Below are 18,944 nucleotides of genomic sequence, written 5' to 3'. Positions count from 1 at the left end.
AGTTGTTGATGTTGATAAGTTGTTTATAAATTGATTTTGTTCTTGAGACAGCCCTTTGCTAGAAGCTAAGTGGTCAAATATTTATCTTCCTTATGAATTAAAAAACGAGCTGATTATGCTGCTGCTGCTGCTGCTGCTGCTGCTGATGATGATGATGGAGGCCTCCCAAAGGATCTATAAAGACAAAAATAATGGGCATATTAACAATAAGCAAAGGCATTAATTAATGCTTATAAACTCATAATGCTTAAAAAATTCACTCATCAGTATAATTTGAAGGATGCTACACAATAATAACCATTTAAAATGGCAGGAAACCTGTTTGGGCAAAAACAAAAAACTCTTGTGGTTGATTTTTTTTCGACCCAAGGACTCAAGTCTGATCTAAGACTTTGTGTTTCAGGACCTACGGGCCACAATATAAAGTATTCACATAAGGATAAGTATAAATATTTATTCCAAAAAAAGATGATATATTAATTAAAGTAATAAATAAATAAATAAATAAATAAAATGAAATAAAATAAAATAAAATTAAAGTAAATTAAATTGTACTTTGGAGGTGTTGACACAAGAAGAAGAAGAAGAAGAAGAAAAGAAAGAAGAAGAAAAATGTTTCTTTGTAAATTAGCTCCAGCATTTAAATACACTCCAAACTGGTTATGGAGTATTTCCTGAACAGTATTTATTTATTCATTATTTAGAGCAGTATTATCATGTAATAATTTTACTTTCTCCACATCTCACCACATCATGAGATGGTTGTATTTTTCCAGGGAAAAATGGAGGACCTGGGCTGCCAGTAAAACTTATTTGGGCATGCAGTGCGCCCTGAGCCCTGCCAGCAGCGTATAGCAAGAGACATAAAACCCCAAAAACCTGAAGGAGACAAACTGGGTTAAGTGTTCATAAAATATCTCAGGCCAGGGAACTTTTGATGGAGAGATTAATGAAGAGAGGAGGGCTCCTTTTAAAACAGAGTACCGCTCTGCTTCTAAAGGTATTCCTGTGGTTTACTGCAGTCTCACAGATATTCCTAAATGCACACAGAGGTCAGAGGTCAGGATTCAAGTTGGGGGAAACCAAGTGGCAACCTTCAGGGCTGAAAAATGAAGCCAAGGAAGAGTGGCAAAAACTGCAGTTCCTCAAATGGCCACTTGGGGCTGAGTCAATCCTCATAGATGCCCATGTTTGCAACCTGGTACAAAAAACAGTTTTAGTCTCTAACGCTAATTTCAACATTCATGACCGCTGTACTGACAGTGAATTTTTATATAACTCACCTGTTTACATTTTATTAAGGCTTAAAGTTACACATATGCAAGGGTGGGACCACTTGCGTGACAGGCTGTCTGTGAGGTGTACAAGTCAGAACCCCCCTTGCTCCTCCCTCCTGTCCGAATATGGTTATGTCTGCCGCCAAAATAACCAAGATGCCGACGGCTGAAATGCCAAACTCAAGGATTCAAAACTGAAGTCCACAAGCCGATGGATACATTGTATCTGTACGCTGTACAGAATGAAGCCCAAATATCTGCACAGTAGCGGTCTCTATTGGTATCAACTACCTGTCCCTACACCTGTGCGACCAATCACAGACAGTGCCATGACAGTGAGCACACCAGAAAGCACACACAGCTATCAGTCATGACCTATATTCCCCCTTTTTTTGACATCAAATTACTTCTTATAACCAAACTGGTCAGATAAAGGGACACTTGGACAAACAACAGTGTGATAAGAACTACCTAAAATGACAGAAATCATCTTTGCTTGGAGTTTAACACTAACATGGAGGAGGTGGAGTTCATGACCTATACTGCAGCCAGCCACTAATGTGAGACATGTCCCCTCCCCAATATTTAGTGCATTTGTTCCCCCCCAAGACAAACATGACAGTAGCTAGAGGTGTTTGTTTTGACAAAATTAAAGACATTTAAAACCCAAATTGATCCAGAAAATGCTCAAATTGGTGCTTTTACACTGACCAGAGTACAGGAGGCCCACTACTGCCCACTAAGGCCCTCTACTGGTGTGACTGCACTGAGGTGACCCGGAGGACACTCTCACTTTTCACAATCCTACTTTCATCCCCAACAGTTTCAGATTTACTCTCTTAAATCTCTTTAAACAGAGTCCTCTGACTGTACAGCTGCCAAAATCATGATGACACAAGCTTGATACTGTCACATTATTCACCATCAAGCGTCTATCAAGAAAACTAAACCTGATTTGAAATAACGTTCTCCCCTTAATAATGCAGGCATCTACAGAGTGTTTCTAACAGTACTGATATTTCAGTTCAAAGTCCCACAATGCACTGCTTAACCTCTGCTCCAGTAGTAACAGACGTGTAGCCTAAATTACAGTTTGTGACACTTGTCAGTAGTGAGGCATGATGATTCACAAGTGTGTGAAGTCCCAATTTACTGCTCACTACAGAGAAGGCCACTGAGTGTTAATCATGGAGGGAACGAGAGAGAACCATTTCTGTTCTCCTGGCAAGATTCAATGCAGCATAATCACATTGTGAGAGAAGGAAATGTATCACGATCAGAGTGAAAGGCACATATTATTACAATCACACAATGAGGAACACTTCACTGGGAGATCTGAACACAGAGTAAGTGGCCAAGATTTTTTTTTGCACATGTAAGGATTTTTGCTTCCTGGATGAACCAAAATAAGAACTATGTTCAGTTAAAAAAGGGAAATTGTTACCTGCAACATGCTGATGATGAAACTGACTATTATTGATAGTACCAGGAGTAGTCGTGGGAATTTAACTTTTAACTTTACTCCACAATGACACGTCAAGATGCACATGAAAATGAAATAAAGCAGATAACTGAAATCAGGTGGGAACATACAAAACGTTTCAGAAAATGTTGAGCAAATGAACAAATATACAAAATGAATATTTGCTATTTCCCTTCATTCATCAGGAAATCTCCTCCAATGAACTGTTGAACCACTTAACTGCCAAAAAGTTGCGAGGATCCACACCAAACCTATGTGTAATGTAACAGCAGACTTTTTCAGACATTCTGATGTGTGAATAATAAACTGAATGATAATAAACATTTCTGTGATGTGGTCTTATGACCCTTACTGAGACTGGTTGGTCAAGTTAAGAGTCTGTAGGCCCGCTGCAAAGTACCGCGGTAGGTGTGTTACAGTTAACGGTGTTGCGCCACGTGCGTAAAATGCGCATAGCGGCTCTGCCAATGTGGAGACGCACATATCGATCCAGCTACTAATTTCTTTTACACTTTAAAGTTCAAAAGACCAAAGTGAAAAAGACACAACTCAACAAAACTCAGAGATATGTTTCATAAATATAAGTAATACTCTATGAACAGGAACTAATACAGTCCATGAGGCTGCAGTGAGCCCATGTTGCTGTATCAAACCTCCATAAGTAGGCCCGTTCATGAGACTGAAAGCAAACCTGTAGCAGACAATATGAGTGAGGACGCAGTCATGTGTGGAGGCTACATTTATACACAGTTAGATATGGACTTGATCTCAGGTGTTTTACAGGCTGATTCAATCAAACTTTACATCACAGAGGTGAGGTGTGACTGTAACAACACGCGTGCGCGTCATGAGGTGAAGGATTCCATGGTTGCTATGGTTTGTCTCCAGGTGCATCATTTATACAAGATCATCATATATATATATATAAGACAAACAAAACCGAGAACGGTCCACAAAAGTTTTTCACAACTTACAGTCGACGATTTCTTCCAACTCAACTCTTGTGCTGAGGACTTGTTGTCTCCTGACAAGGACAAAAGACTCACAGAGACTCACTGAAAGACGCTCAACTCACTTCCATCATGGAAACTGTAAGATTTATACTCTTTGACTGTTGCTGTGTTTGTGTGTGTTTTACTGTCGACGCTTTAAGTTCACTAACACATTATTAACAGGATCTGATCGCCATGTAGAAGCAAATAAAAGACATCATTTTAATTTTAACAAACACCGAATGCTTAATATTATGCTTAATATACTTTTTCAAGGTTCACATATTCAGATACATGGTTTATCACAGTAAAATATTTCAATGCTATGAATTCAGAGGTGTTTACATTTGAATATTAAGTGTTCAGTGGCCGTAAAATTAAAACAGCCTTTATATATTTTCTCTTATTTGCTTTCACACACTCCCCCCACTCCAGGTGTCACATGGTACACAAAATATATTGAAGTGGAAATCAATATTTATATTATATTAATATTTATTTATTGCAGGGAAACCTGTACTGATCAATTCATCTGTTCATTTAAAAAATAACAACAATGCACATAATCAAAATGGCCGCCTCACTGATGACAGAATAATTTCTTGTCATATTTTTAGACATGTACATGAACTTAGCATATAATTCCCACAAGATATGTGAACTAAATGGTTTGTGGTAATTTAGTAGATGTTTTTGTAGTAATATGCAGCACTGAAACATGATAGCAGCTCACATTATGAGGGCCTTAAAGTGAATCTTGATTTATTACCTGACCTTGGTGTCTGGTCCCCAAGAAGGCCGCTGTGTCAAAGTCTTATGACCTTTATTATTTAAGTTTTTTTGCTTACATGTTGCAAAATGAAAATATTTATTCAGATTACCACAGCAGATGTGAGGCCAGGTAATATTTCAGCACAGAAAAACTGTACACACACACACACACACACACACACACACACACACACACACACACACACAGAGTGTGTGAGGAACGAGGATTAACAGGGGCCCAGCGGCTCATTTTGTCCCGGGGCCCCTGGCAGGTTGATCTGATCTTTAATGGGGACATTTTAGGAAACAAAAAACTCCATGTGTTAAAGGACTAACAGGCGAACATGCTCATGAAGAGTAATGCCATTTTCTAAAGAGAGGTTGATTTTTTTTGCAGAAAATTGTCACATGAAATTGGTATCATTCAGTGCTGTGTATCATTTACTGTACTTGTGAAGCCTCAGTCTAACATGAGTGTGTCTTGTAGCTGTGTACTGTGCCCAGGCTGGAGAGACACAGGCGGCGTGTGGCCCGCAGCAAGTGTTCATGCTGCAGCCATGACCAGGTCAGACATTTGATGTCCCACATTGTTGTGGATGTAACCCTTAATAACTAGAATCAGACAGCTTTACAAATGTTTCATTTGACAAGGTGGTCCTCTGCAGAGCGTCTGATGTCTTTGTCTCCTGTCAGATTATAAAAGTATGTTGTTAAATAACAAGTTTACTGGAGCCTGACATCCTCCTGTGTGTTGCTGACCTTCCCCAGGTGTCCACCTCCGAGCAGAAGTACCAGCCCTTTGCTTCTGCTGCTGCTCCTCCCCAGAAGAGGAAGAGGACCTCCGTGGCTCGTCCTTGCGAACCCTCGGAAGCTCCAGAGGTGGTCAGTGCTGTTTCCACGCCTCAGCCCTCCACATCGGACACTGACATGCTGTCTTTTTTAAATCTGGTCCCCAGGCCTTCAGCCACCATCTCACCTGACGAGCTGCCAGTGTGCTCCGGTGTGGCCCCCGGCCCCCAGCCCTCCACTGCTCCGCTGCCTGATGACGGCCCTCTGATGATCCACAACCGCTCCGTGGAAGAGTACCAGCGGCTCTACCACGAAGTTGTGGACCCCATGCTGAGGTGTGTTTGAGTCAGAATCATCTTTCAGTCAGATCATCATCACCTTCTTCAATAATTATTACTTCAGAATCATATTGAAGCTTTTTAATCACATGTATCCTTATGATTTAATTTCTGTTTCTTCTGCTCCTCACAGGTACAAGGATGGCGGCTGCGTCCTTACAGTCTGGCGTTGGGGAGGTGCATCAAGCAGAGGCAGTGGGAGCAACTGGAGCATACAACGTTCACTGAATCAGTCACTGAGGACGGACTGGTTCATGTGGACGTGTCATACGGGGTTGAACACCATCCTCCCCTGTATGACGTGGACACTTCAGGAGAGCCCGAGCCCTGGACACCGCCACACGCCAAACGAGCTAAGCACTAAATATTAGTCCTATTAGCTCAGATATGTAAATAGTTCTGTAGTTCAAGTTAAGTGTTGTAGTTCAAGTTAAGTGTTGTAGTTTTGTGCTGCAACAGAACAGACCTCTCTCCACCTCTGTGACTCTGCTGCACATCTAACCTCTGCCTCCACCCTCTGACAGCAGCTTTTATCATCCAACTGCTGCCCCATGCTCCACCTGCTAATTCTCACACACAGTTAAAGGAACGCCTCCACCAGCTGCCTCTGAAGTGTCCATATCCAACCTTCACCAACGGCCTCTCACTGCCACCTTCAGGTTTAAACTCATCTACAGCCTCTGCCAGTAACCTGCAGCTGCCGCCTCCACCTGCAGGTTCTGGCAGACAGCTGCGGTGAAACCGCCATCGACTGCCTCTAAAGTGTCTTGCTCCACCAGCTACACCATGTCAAACCATGCGATATTTAAACTTCTGTCAACCTCCATCTCCAGCCTCTGCCAGCAACCTGCAGCTGCCGCCTCCACCTGCAGGTTCTGGCAGACAGCTGTGGCCAGTCCTCCACCTACAGCCTATGCCAGCGATCTACACCACCAACTCCACCTTATGACTCTGGCAGACAGCTACCGTCAAGCCTCCATCTACAGCCTCTGCCAGTAACCTGCAGCTGCTGCCTCCACCTGCTGCCTCCACCTGACCTCTAAAGTGTCTCGCTCCACCAGCTACACTATGTCAAAGCGCTTAAGAACCATGCAATTTTTAGATTTCTATCAACCTCCACCTACAGCCTCTGCCAGCAACCTGCAGCTGCCGCCTCCACCTGCAGGTTCCTGCAGACAGCTGCTGTGAAACCGCCATCGACTGCCTCTAAAGTGTCTTGCTCCACCAGCTACACCATGTCAAACCATGCAATATTTAAACTTCTGCCAACCTCCATCTCCAGCCTCTGCCAGCAACCTGCAGCTGCCGCCTCCAACTGCAGGTTCTGGCAGACAGCGGCTGTGAAACCTCCACCAACTGCCTCTAAAGTGTCTTGCTCCACCAGCTACACCATGTCAAAATGCTTAAGAACCATGCCATTTTTAAACTTCTGTTAACCTCCACCTACAGCCTATGCCAGCGATCTACACCACCAACTCCACCTTATGACTCTGGCAGACAGCTACTGTCAAGCTTCCATCTACAGCCTCTGCCAGTAACCTGCAGCTGCTGCCTCCACCTGCAGGTTCTGGCAGACAGCGGCTGTGAAACCTCCACCAACTGCCTCTAAAGTGTCTCGCTCCACCAGCTACACCATGTCAAAGTGCTTAAGAACCATGCCATTTTTAGATTTCTATCAACCTCCACCTACAGCCTCTGCCAGTAACCTGCAGCTGCCGCCTCCACCTGCAGGTTCCTGCAGACAGCTGCTGTGAAACCGCCATCGACTGCCTCTAAAGTGTCTTGCTCCACCAGCTACACCATGTCAAACCATGCGATATTTAAACTTCTGTCAACCTCCATCTCCAGCCTCTGCCAGCAACCTGCAGCTGCCGCCTCCACCTGCAGGTTCCTGCAGACAGCTGCTGTGAAACCTCCACCAACTGCCTCTAAAGTGTCTTGCTCCACCAGCTACACCATGTCAAAGTGCTTAAGAACCATGCCATTTTTAAACTTCTGTTAACCTCCATCTACATCCTCTGCCAGCAACCTGCAGGCTCTGACAGACAGCTAATGCCAAACCTCCACCTACAGCCTATGCCAGCGATCTAAACTACCATCTCCACCTTGAGATTCTGGCAGACATCTACCACCAAGCCTCCATCTACAGCCTCTGCCAGCAACCTGCAGCTGCTGCCTCCACCTGCAGATTCTAGCAGACAGCTGCATCTCCACCTCCAGCCTGTTTTCCAGCCTCCTGCCCCACTGACTGCAGTCCTGTCTCCATGTGAAGACCTCAGTGGAACAGCAGGGACCAGAGATACACTTGTAAATAGAACCATTCAGATACAGTGCAGAAACATAGCTGTGTACTAACAGCACGCCCTGGCTGATAAACTTTCTGGTTACATCATCTTCTTCTTCTCAGGTATTTCCAGACGCTGTGTGAAAGAAGAGCACACGCCCATCAGCACAAACCTGACTGACTGTTAAGCTGAACTTCATCTACCAGAGGGAGCTCTTCTTCCTCCCATTCGTCTGAACTCAAGGTAGTGTGGATCAGGCTGGTGTATAGCACTATGAGGTATCTGGATATTTAGGAGATATTTCTCAGTGTGTGGTCATGAATGTTCAGTTAATCTGATCTTTGAATGCATGTTAGAAATGATCAAGTCTGTAGAAGTCACTGAGTGAAAACAGGGATGTTATATATCTGTGTAGTAGAAGGTGTTAGAATAATATCTGAGGTGGGAACTCTGTGTGGTTTTCTTCAGGCCCTGTTGGACTTTACAGACCTTAACATTCACTGAGAGCTGATCAAGGCCAGGAGGACCAGAGATGCCGCTTCCTCCAACATCTACCTCCCCCTCTCTTTCTCTCTACCTCTCTCAACCCAACCGGTCGAGGCAGATGGCCGCCCACCATAGAGCCTGGTTCTGCTCGAGGTTTCTGCCTGTTAAAAGGCAGTTTTTCCTCGCCACTGTCGCCAAAGTGCTTGCTCATGGTGGGAATTTGTTGGGTCTCTGTAAATGAAAGAGTATGGTCTACACCTGCTCTACATAATAATAATAATTTGGCACTATATGAATAAATGTGATTTAATTTGGCTGATAAATGCTTGTGTGTGTCGTTCACTTTCTTATAAGTCTTATAAGTCTACAGTTAGAGATGTTAGTATGTCGTTCATAACAAGTCTTGAGGTTTTCAGTTTCTAATAAGCCATCAGCAAAAGCTCATCAGTCAACTGCAATTATAAAAAAAACATTAATAAATCATGTATGAAAGATTCTCATGGTCATTTATTAATCTTGCAGTTGTTGATGTTGATAAGTTGTTTATAAATTGATTTTGTTCTTGAGACAGCCCTTTGCCAGAAGCTAAGTGGTCAAATATTTATCTTCCTTATGAATTAAAAAACGAGCTGATGACGATGATGATGATGATGATGATGATGATGATGATAGAGGCCTCCCGAATCCTATCACTGAAGGCTGCCAAAGGATCTTTAAAGAAAAACATAAACATTATTATTAACCATTTATTAGGCCATAAATGCTAATACATTTATAACTTATTAACTTTTAAGACTTTGTGTTTCAGGACCTACGGGCCACAACATAAAGTATACACATAAGGATAAGTATAAATATTTATTAAATATACATATATACACACACACACACACACATATATATATATATATATATACACACACATATACATATATCAGTAAAAATAAAGTAAAACAAATCAAATTAAATCAAATTAAAATAAATTATACACTGGAGGTGCAGACAGAAGGAGAAGAAGAAGCCGAAGAAGAAGAAGAAGAAGAAGAAGAAGAAGAAGAAGAAGAAGAGAAGAAGAAGAAGAAGAAGATGGAGGTGTTAACACTTGTAAAACCTTGTGTAAAATTATATAAAATGTAAAGTCACATGGCAATATAATGGTAAAGTCTCATACGAAATGTAATACTGGATTAGTTTAGGGTTGATGAGAATGTTTATCAGGAAAATAACACAATAAGGGGTCAAATTATCTTTGTAAATTAGCTCCGGCTATTTAAACACATTCCAAATTGGTAATGGAAAATTTCCTGAACAGTATTTATTTATTTAATGCAACTTTTTTAATCTAATTTAATTTCAATATTCATGATCGCTGTACTGACGGTGAAGTTTTATATAACTCACCTGTTAACATTTAAGGCTTAAAGTTACACATATGCAAGGGTGGGACCACTTGAGTGACAGGCTGTCTGTGAGGCGTAGCTACACTCTATGAGTCAGACCACAAATAAACATGATTCAACCATAAAATTTGATCAGCTTTTGTACCTTGTCCACTTTTATGTCAGGATTGGCTGTAGACTGAGCATTAAAGTGTTGACGAGCCAGGACAACAGGTCTAAGATCAGCAGAATGAAGTATTACCCAAAATGTAATGTCCTCGTGAGGATGCAGGGTCTCAGGAGGATACATGTGGAGTTTTATTTTGCACACACATATGACCAATGTCAGCAGAGGTAACAGGCTAGGACACTGTTAGATTAAAAGTACTCATTTGAGGACACTGGGACTTTATTATTGTATTATCACAGCATTTCATATATCGGCCAGTAAGGTGTGACAGACTGTTCCTAGCTTGGAGTGTGGCAAGAGAAAAATTCATTCAGAGCTAATATGATAAGTCATATACAGCATGAAAAGGAGTAGCGGGGGTGGAGGAGAGGATGCAGCAACAGTAGGCAGGTCAGAGCAGTTTAAATAGGGCACCCTGAATGAGATTTGACATCATGTCCTACCTGAACTAACGCTATGTTCCATATTTGTCTTGCACAGCCATGTTGAGGTACTGAAATGAACAGTTTTGAACAGCTGTAGACATGAACAGTGACCTCTAACCCACAGAGTTACACAATGTTTTCAGTTTTGTTTTTGCACAACAACTTTCAGGCATTGAAATAAACTGTTTAATACTTCATTACACACTTGTGACTATTAAAAATAAACCCATTGTCCTCATATGATGACATCTTTCTTTCAAAAACTACTCACTGTCCAAAGACGATTAGTTTTTTATACTTATCAGGTCCTACTAATCCCAAATAGCTAGGAGAAATTGAAAGTGCACACCAAACAAAAGCTGAGGTCTCAGGAGAATATCCACACTGTAACACACCTACTGCTGTACTTTGCAGCAGGCCTACAGATTGACCAGCCAGTCTCAATAAGGGAAAGAAATGTTTATTATCATTCAGTTTATTATTCACATATCAGAATGGCTCACTTCCTGATGAATGAAGGGAAATATCAAATATTGATTTTGTATATTTGTTTATTTGCTCATCATTTTTTCCTGTAATGTTTTGTATTTTATAAGTTAAATTCCCACGATAACTACTGCTACTACTACTAATAGTCAGTTTCATCATCAGCATGTTGCAGGTAACAATTTCCCTTTTTTTAATTGAACATAGTTCTTATTTTGGTGCTGAGTATTTCATCCAGGAAGCAAGAGTCCTTACATGTGCAAAAAAATTCTTGGCCACTTACTCTGTGTTCAGATCTCCCAGTGAAGTGTTCCTCATTGTGTGATTGTAATAATATGTGCCTTTCACTCTGATCGTGATACATTTCCTTCTCTCACAATGTGATTATGCTGCATTGAATCTTGCCAGGAGAACAGAAATGGTTCTCTCTGGTTCCCTCCATGATTAACACTCAGTGGCCTTCTCTGTAGTGAGCAGTAAATTGGGACTTCACACACTTGTGAATCATCATGCCTCACTACTGACGAGTGTCACAAACTGTAATTTAGGCTACACGTCTGTTATTACTGGAGCAGAGGTTAAGCAGTGCATTGTGGGATTTTGAACTGAAATATCAGTACTATTAGAAACACTCTGTAGATGCCTGCATTATTAAGGGGAGAACGTTATTTCAAATCAGGTTTAGTTTTCTTGATAGACACTTGATGGTGAATAATGTGACAGTATCAAGCTTGTGTCATCATGATTTTGGCAGCTGTACAGTCAGAGGACTCTGTTTAAAGAGATTTAAGAGAGTAAATCTATCTGAAACTGTTGGGGATGAAAGTAGGATTGTGAAAAGTGAGAGTGTCCTCCGGGTCACCTCAGTGCAGTCACACCAGTAGAGGGCCTTAGTGGGCAGTAGTGGGCCTCCTGTACTCTGGTCAGTGTAAAAGCACCAATTTGAGCATTTTCTGGATCAATTTGGGTTTTAAATGTCTTTAATTTTGTCAAAACAAACACCTCTAGCTACTGTCATGTTTGTCTTGGGGGGTGGGGGGGGGGGACAAATGCACTAAATACTGGGGAGGGGATGTCTTACATTGGTGGCTGGCTGCAGTATAGGTCATGAACTCCACCTCCTCCATGTTAGTGTTAAACTCCAAGCAAAGATGATTTCTGTCATTTTAGGTAGTTCTTATCACACTGTTGTTTGTCCAAGTGTCACTTTATCTGACCAGTTTGGTTATAATAAGTAATTTGATGTTAAAAACGGGGAATATAGGTCATGACTGATAGCTGTGTGTGCTTTCTGGTGTGCTCACTGTCATGGCACTGTCTGTGATTGGTTGGACACACTGTAAAAAAAAAAATCCTAATTTTACGGTAAATAACTTTAAATTTTTACAGTAGTTTTCTGTCTTTTAAAAATAGTATACAAAACTGTAAAATTACAGATATTATCTGTAAATTAAGAACCCACCTGTTTTTTTAAAGTGTCATACCAGTAATGACAAACTATGTTTATTTCTCATTTTTTTACAGAAAATATACTGTATTAATTATACATTATCTTTCTGCTTTCTTAAATTACAGTCAAATTTATGTAAAATGACAATAATTGTCTGTAATTAAACATGTAGCACATTATATTTATGGTTTATTTCTATACTAACAATCTAAAGTTTTTCTCTGTAAATTAACAATAAATCTTATTGTTTTTATATTCATATGTACTTTTACATTCAGTCTCTGTAATTAAACATGTAGCTTGTTATATTAAGGTTTTTTCTATACTAACAATCTAATGTTTTTCTCTGTAATTTAACAGTAAATCTTATTAGTTTTACATTTATATGTACTTTTACATTCAATGTCTGTAATTAAACATGTAGCTCGTTATATTAAGGTTTATTTCCGTATTAACAATCTAATGTTTTTCTCTGTAAATTAATGGTAAATCTTATTAATTTTATATTTAGCCTATATGTACTTTCACATTCAATGTCTGTAATTAAACATGTAGGTCATTATATTAAGGTTTATTTCCATACTAACAATCTAATGTTTTTCTCTGTAAAGTCTAAGTTAGGGTTAGGGTTGTGATATTAGGGTGTAGAAAACATCTATCTGCGATAAGTTTCTACTTCGGGTGTGCTTCAGCCCACATGCCCAAAACTTGACAAAAAACAAGATATCATTAAAAGAAAACATTAACAGAGTGAGTAAAATATTTCTGGGTGGTGATACAGCATCCACAGCAACCCATACAAACGATAGAAAGCCTGGAAAGATCTCTGTAATAACTGACAAACAAAACATCATATGCAGTCATTCAACAGAGAAGGACGGAGGTTTCTCCATTTAATTGAGGATAGTAGTATATTTTAATCTGTCTTAGATCACTGGACAGGACTAATGAAAAAAATTGTATTCATACACTGCAATGAAAAAAACATTTGGACAATCAATTAAATATAACAGCCTATGCGATGAGGGATGTAGGGGAACGTTATTTAATTTATTTATTTATGGGGGGGGGGGGGTCTTTTTTTCTTTTTTGTAATAAGAGTACAGCAGATACTAACCTATGATTGATGATCTTGAGTTTCCTGTTATGGGCTCTTATTGTGAAGGGTGAAAGAGCGGAAGTGGTATATGACTATATTGACTGGGAAAAAGGGAGAAGTCGTCCTTAAGTTACTGGAGCCTCCGTGTTTATTATTTTATAGTTTCACCAAGGCAGATATAAACCCTTGGCTAAACGGTAATGCAAAAATTTAGATGCCAACCGCCCTTAAACACAGAAGAAGAAGACAAAGAAGAAGAAGAAGAACTGCCCAATGACAACTCTGCGCGCCTTAATTTGAAAATACGTCAGTTTGAATGACTGCTGCGGGACATCGGCGCGACTGACTGCCCATCGAATAACGTTACCTAGATTAATAACTGGCTTATTTTACACCTGCTTGCTTATTTAGTGAGTCGTGGCTTGTCATTGTTAACGGAGAACAAAAAAAAAACTGGAATATGGAGACAACGGAAGGGTCCGGCGGGATCTGTTTCGTCTTCTAACTACATGAACTTCATCTTATTACTATTATTCGGGCGACATCAGGTAAGAACCATTCCCTGTTATATTTTCTGTAAGTTGATAACCTAACATAACGTTATTGTTTGTAATTTCATGTCAATTACTGTCTGTAACCGTCAGGATACTAGCTAAATTAGCTAACGTTAATGTTACAGGTAAGTTAACATTGAAGTTAGCTAACGTTATAACGTTAGCTTGTTGGCATGATTAATGCCAGCAAAACATAACGTTAATATTGAATGGAGAGTAGTCGGGAGGCTTTACTTGTTCTGTTTGTAGGCAGCAATTCTTTGTAATGATATTAACATTATGTTACGTTACAGTTGGTTGTTGCTGAGTTAAGTTAACCTAACGTTAATAACGTCCAGCACTGTTGGTGAACGAATTTGAGATGTAAGCTTAAAGTAACGTTACTGTATAATGCAAACCGTAATGGTCTTCGAAACGTTAGGGGGTTGATATAGACACAACTTAAGAATTTCATCAAAACTGTCATGCCCCTTTTTCATAGAGAGAGAGAGAGAGAGAGAGAGAGAGAGAGAGAGTACATATACAGTACAGGCCAAAAGTTTGGACACACCTTCTCATTCAATGCGTTTTCTTTATTTTCATGACTATTTACATTGTAGATTCTCACTGAAGGCATCAAAACTATGAATGAACACATGTGGAGTTATGTACTTAACAAAAAAAGGTGAAATAACTGAAAACATGTTTTATATTCTAGTTTCTTCAAAATAGCCACCCTTTGCTCTGATTACTGCTTTGCACACTCTTGGCATTCTCTCCATGAGCTTCAAGAGGTAGTCACCTGAAATGGTTTCCACTTCACAGGTGTGCCTTATCAGGGTTAATTAGTGGAATTTCTTGCTTTATCAATGGGGTTGGGACCATCAGTTGTGTTGTGCAGAAGTCAGGTTAATACACAGCCGACAGCCCTATTGGACAACTGTTAAAATTCATATTATGGCAAGAACCAATCAGCTAACTAAAGAAAAAGAGTGGCCATCATTACTTTAAGAAATGAAGGTCAGTCAGTCCGGAAAATTGCAAAAATTTTAAATGTGTCCCCAAGTGGAGTCGCAAAAACCATCAAGCACTACAACAAAACTGGCACACATGAGGACCGACCCAGGAAAGGAAGACCAAGAGTCACCTCTGCTTCTGAGGATAAGTTCATCCGAGTCACCAGCCTCAGAAATGGCAAGTTAACAGCAGCTCAGATCAGAGACCAGATGAATGCCACACAGAGTTCTAGCAGCAGACCCATCTCTAGAACAACTGTTAAGAGGAGACTGCGCGAATCAGTCCTTCATGGTCAAATAGCTGCTAGGAAACCACTGCTAAGGAGAGGCAACAAGCAGAAGAGATTTGTTTGGGCCAAGAAACACAAGGAATGGACATTAGACCAGTGGAAATCTGTGCTTTGGTCTGATGAGTCCAAATTTGAGATGTTTGGTTCCAACCGCCGTGTCTTTGTGAGACGCAGAAAAGGTGAACGGATGGATTCCACATGCCTGGTTCCCACTGTGAAGCATGGAGGAGGAGGTGTGATGGTGTGGGGGTGTTTTGCTGGTGACACTGTTGGGGATTTATTCAAAATTGAAGGCACACTGAACCAGCATGGCTACCACAGCATCCTGCAGCGACATGCCATCCCATCCGGTTTATGCGTTTAGTTGGACGATCATTTATTTTTCAACAGGACAATGACCCCAAACACACCTCCAGGCTGTGTAAGGGCTATTTGACCAAGAAGGAGAGTGATGGAGTGCTGCGGCAGATGACCTGGCCTCCACAGTCACCGGACCTGAACCCAATCGAGATGGTTTGGGGTGAGCTGGACCGCAGAGTGAAGGCAAAGGGGCCAACAAGTGCGAAACACCTCTGGGAACTCCTTCAAGACTGTTGGAAAACCATTTCAGGTGACTACCTCTTGAAGCTCATCGAGAGAATGCCAAGAGTGTGCAAAGCAGTAATCAGAGCAAAGGGTGGCTATTTTGAAGACACTAGAATATAAAACATGTTTTCAGTTATTTCACCTTTTTTTGTTAAGTACATAACTCCACATGTGTTCATTCATAGTTTTGATGCCTTCAGTGAGAATCTACAATGTAAATAGTCATGAAAATAAAGAAAACGCATTGAATGAGAAGGTGTGTCCAAACTTTTGGCCTGTACTGTATGTACTGTATATACATAATATATATACACACAGTATATATATGTATGTGTCTATGTATGTACATATATGTACAGAGAGAGACATAATTGACAGATAGAGACAGAGCATGTGAAAGTATGTGTGTAAATGATTAATGTAGATCCTCCTGATGAGCTGGTTGGCACCCCTAGCACCCACTATGAGTGTGTGAATGGGTAAATGATAGACATGAATTTAGAGCACTTTGAGTGGTTGATAAGACTAGAAAGCCGTTATATAAGTACAGTCCATTTACCATATTCTTCACTGTGTCCAAACTGTATTTCACACAGTAAAGGACCCCTTGCAGTGCATCACCTGTGAGATCACAAGAAGGCTGAAGAACCAGGAGTGACAAGATATCACTGAATGGTGGGTGCATGATTAAACCCAGGGACAGATGGACAAACAGAGGCAAGACATACATTATTGGATTTGTTTCATGAAAGCAAGTTCAGATCAGTTACAATGAGAATGTTTTCTGTGAAGCTGTTGAGTAGTACTTTGCATGCTCATGTCTCCAACAGTAAGCCAGTGGTTGATAATGTTTGTGTATCTGTGTGTGTTTTCCCCTCATGATCCAGAAATTTTGGGAATGAAAAAGCTCCTGCCACAAGATCTTCAGAGCCAGTGAGTATTTACGTTATCCTGACATAAAGACAGTGATATCAAAATGTGGCAATATGCATTGTTGAAATGAAAAAATGTATTGTGGTATCAGCTCTTATTACTTCTGAATACCTCCAATAAAACCGGCAAACCTGCCTTGAGGGATGTCACTCACATTTTTTTATTTGCTCATTATATTATGATTATAAGCTATAACGTGTTACCACACTAACACTTACCATACAGTTTCATAAGAAATGGATATACAGTGAAAATGGCATTGTTATGCATCCCTTTAAGCCTTTAAAATAAGCGAAAATATTTTTTTCAATCATACATTTTCTTCATTCAAGTTCTGTTCCAATAGGGCTGGACAATGTACCGATAATAGATCTTATTGTGATATGAGACTAGATATTGTTATGTTGTCAGATTTTTTAGATCATAATATTGTTTTCCTGGGCTTAAAGTGATAGTTCAGTTTTTTTAAAGTGGGACTGTATGATGTACAAATAGCCTCTAAGTATATTAGATGTAGTAGATTGCTCTCAAAATAATACCACAGTTGTGGTATTATTAAGTGTAAGTGTACGCCATGAATACTATTTTTTCCAGTGCATTAATTGGTCGGGAAAAAGTTTACCTGGAACTAACCGACTCACGTCATGTATTCCTCCACGCAGCCTGCGCGCTGAACTCGCCAGCTCTGTGTTGACACATATTGTTGCAGCTCTATATGATACCGCTTGTGCTTGTCTTGGAGAAAGTTACAAAGATGTAATATAGTATTTGACACAGCCTTGTTATGTATGTGCAACTGCCTGGTTCATTATGAGTACAATTTACATTCTCACCTCCAACACTGATGACTGCTAATGATGAGAAACTTGCTTATATTTTTTAGGACAAGCATTGGAGCAGGGTTTACGGGGGAGAACAGGCACCTAGACCATCATTGGTAAGTATCAACTGCAGATGTGACCACTATTCCAAAGCTTAGATTGTGATTGTGATTGTGATATTATTAATTATGATTTTTATTGAGTGTGGAGTGCACTGTGAGGCGCCTCCAAATATGTCACCTGCGTCCAGATAAAATTCAAATGTAATAGGTGGGTTTCAACCTGTAGAGGGCACTCCACATACAGATTTTAAAGGGATAGTTCAGGTTTTTGTACATGAAGTTGTGTGAAACGCTGACCATCTGTAGCTCTGATGTGACGGTGTCACTACTGTCAACGAGCCTCCTGCTCTGAGAAATGGCCGTAGTTTACCAGAGAAAAAGTAGTTCTGAAGATAAAAGGGGGACACGTAACCAAAAGGTTTTAAGCTACAAAAAAGTATGCATGTGTTTTGTTAGACTATTTCAGTAATTTTAAAACATCCCCGCATTACATCAGACCTTGCTATCAATGTAATGCGGGGATGTTTTAAAATGATTGAAATGGTCTAACAAAACACATGCATACTTTTTGTAGCTTAAAACCTTTTGGTTACGTGTCCCCCGTACATCTTCAGAACTACTTTTTCTCCGGTAAGCTACGGGCCATTTCTCAGAGCAGGAGGCTCGTTGACAGTAGTGACACCGTCACATCAGAGCTACAGATGGTCAGCGTTTCACACAACTTCATGTCCAAAAACCTGAACTATCCCTTTAAACTACTTGCACTAAAATGTCAAGATTTAGACCTGAATCAATCAACAGCATTGCTAAATAGTAGTAGGTCTTTGTTAAGATGTGCTCTCTCACTATTGGTGTGTGGCGCTAAACCAAAACTACAGTTGCATCCAAATTACCCAGAGGTAAGCAGGTAGTACACACAGATCTTCAGAAAAGGTAGACATGTCTCGATTTCACCAGTTTATTTGGCCATGTCAACTAAATATGCTAATGCATGAAATGCTCTGATGAAAGCCACCAGGCCGAAACGTTAGCATATTTAGTTGACATGGCCAAATAAACTGGTGAAATCGAGACATGTCTACCTTTTCTGAAGATCTGTGTGTACTACCTGCTTACCTCTGGGTAATTTGGAAACATTGCCAAATATCCAGATAGTTTTCTGCTGAACGAAAGTGGTTTACGGGGTTGACGATCTCATAAAAAGTACATTCGCAAGACATTTCCACCAATAGCGATAAAAGAACTAACCTTATT

At 40.4% G+C, this 18,944-nt stretch overlaps 1 long non-coding RNA gene across 1 annotated transcript; it reads left to right on the top strand.

Moving 5' to 3' along the window:
- The first annotated feature begins 13,550 nt into the window (after window positions 1-13,550).
- On the top strand, window positions 13,551-17,731 carry LOC125884743 (uncharacterized). Its single transcript, XR_007448757.1, has 4 exons — window positions 13,551-13,998; window positions 16,471-16,549; window positions 16,762-16,807; window positions 17,691-17,731. It is a non-coding gene; the product is annotated as an uncharacterized LOC125884743 (long non-coding RNA).
- The last annotated feature ends 1,213 nt before the right edge of the window (window positions 17,732-18,944 follow it).

The sequence above is a fragment of the Epinephelus fuscoguttatus genome, linkage group LG24, assembly GCF_011397635.1.
Source record: "Epinephelus fuscoguttatus linkage group LG24, E.fuscoguttatus.final_Chr_v1".
NCBI classification, from domain to species: domain Eukaryota; kingdom Metazoa; phylum Chordata; class Actinopteri; order Perciformes; family Serranidae; genus Epinephelus; species Epinephelus fuscoguttatus.
The sequence above is the reverse complement of the archived record's forward strand: the minus strand, read 5'-3'. Positions and strand labels throughout refer to the sequence as shown.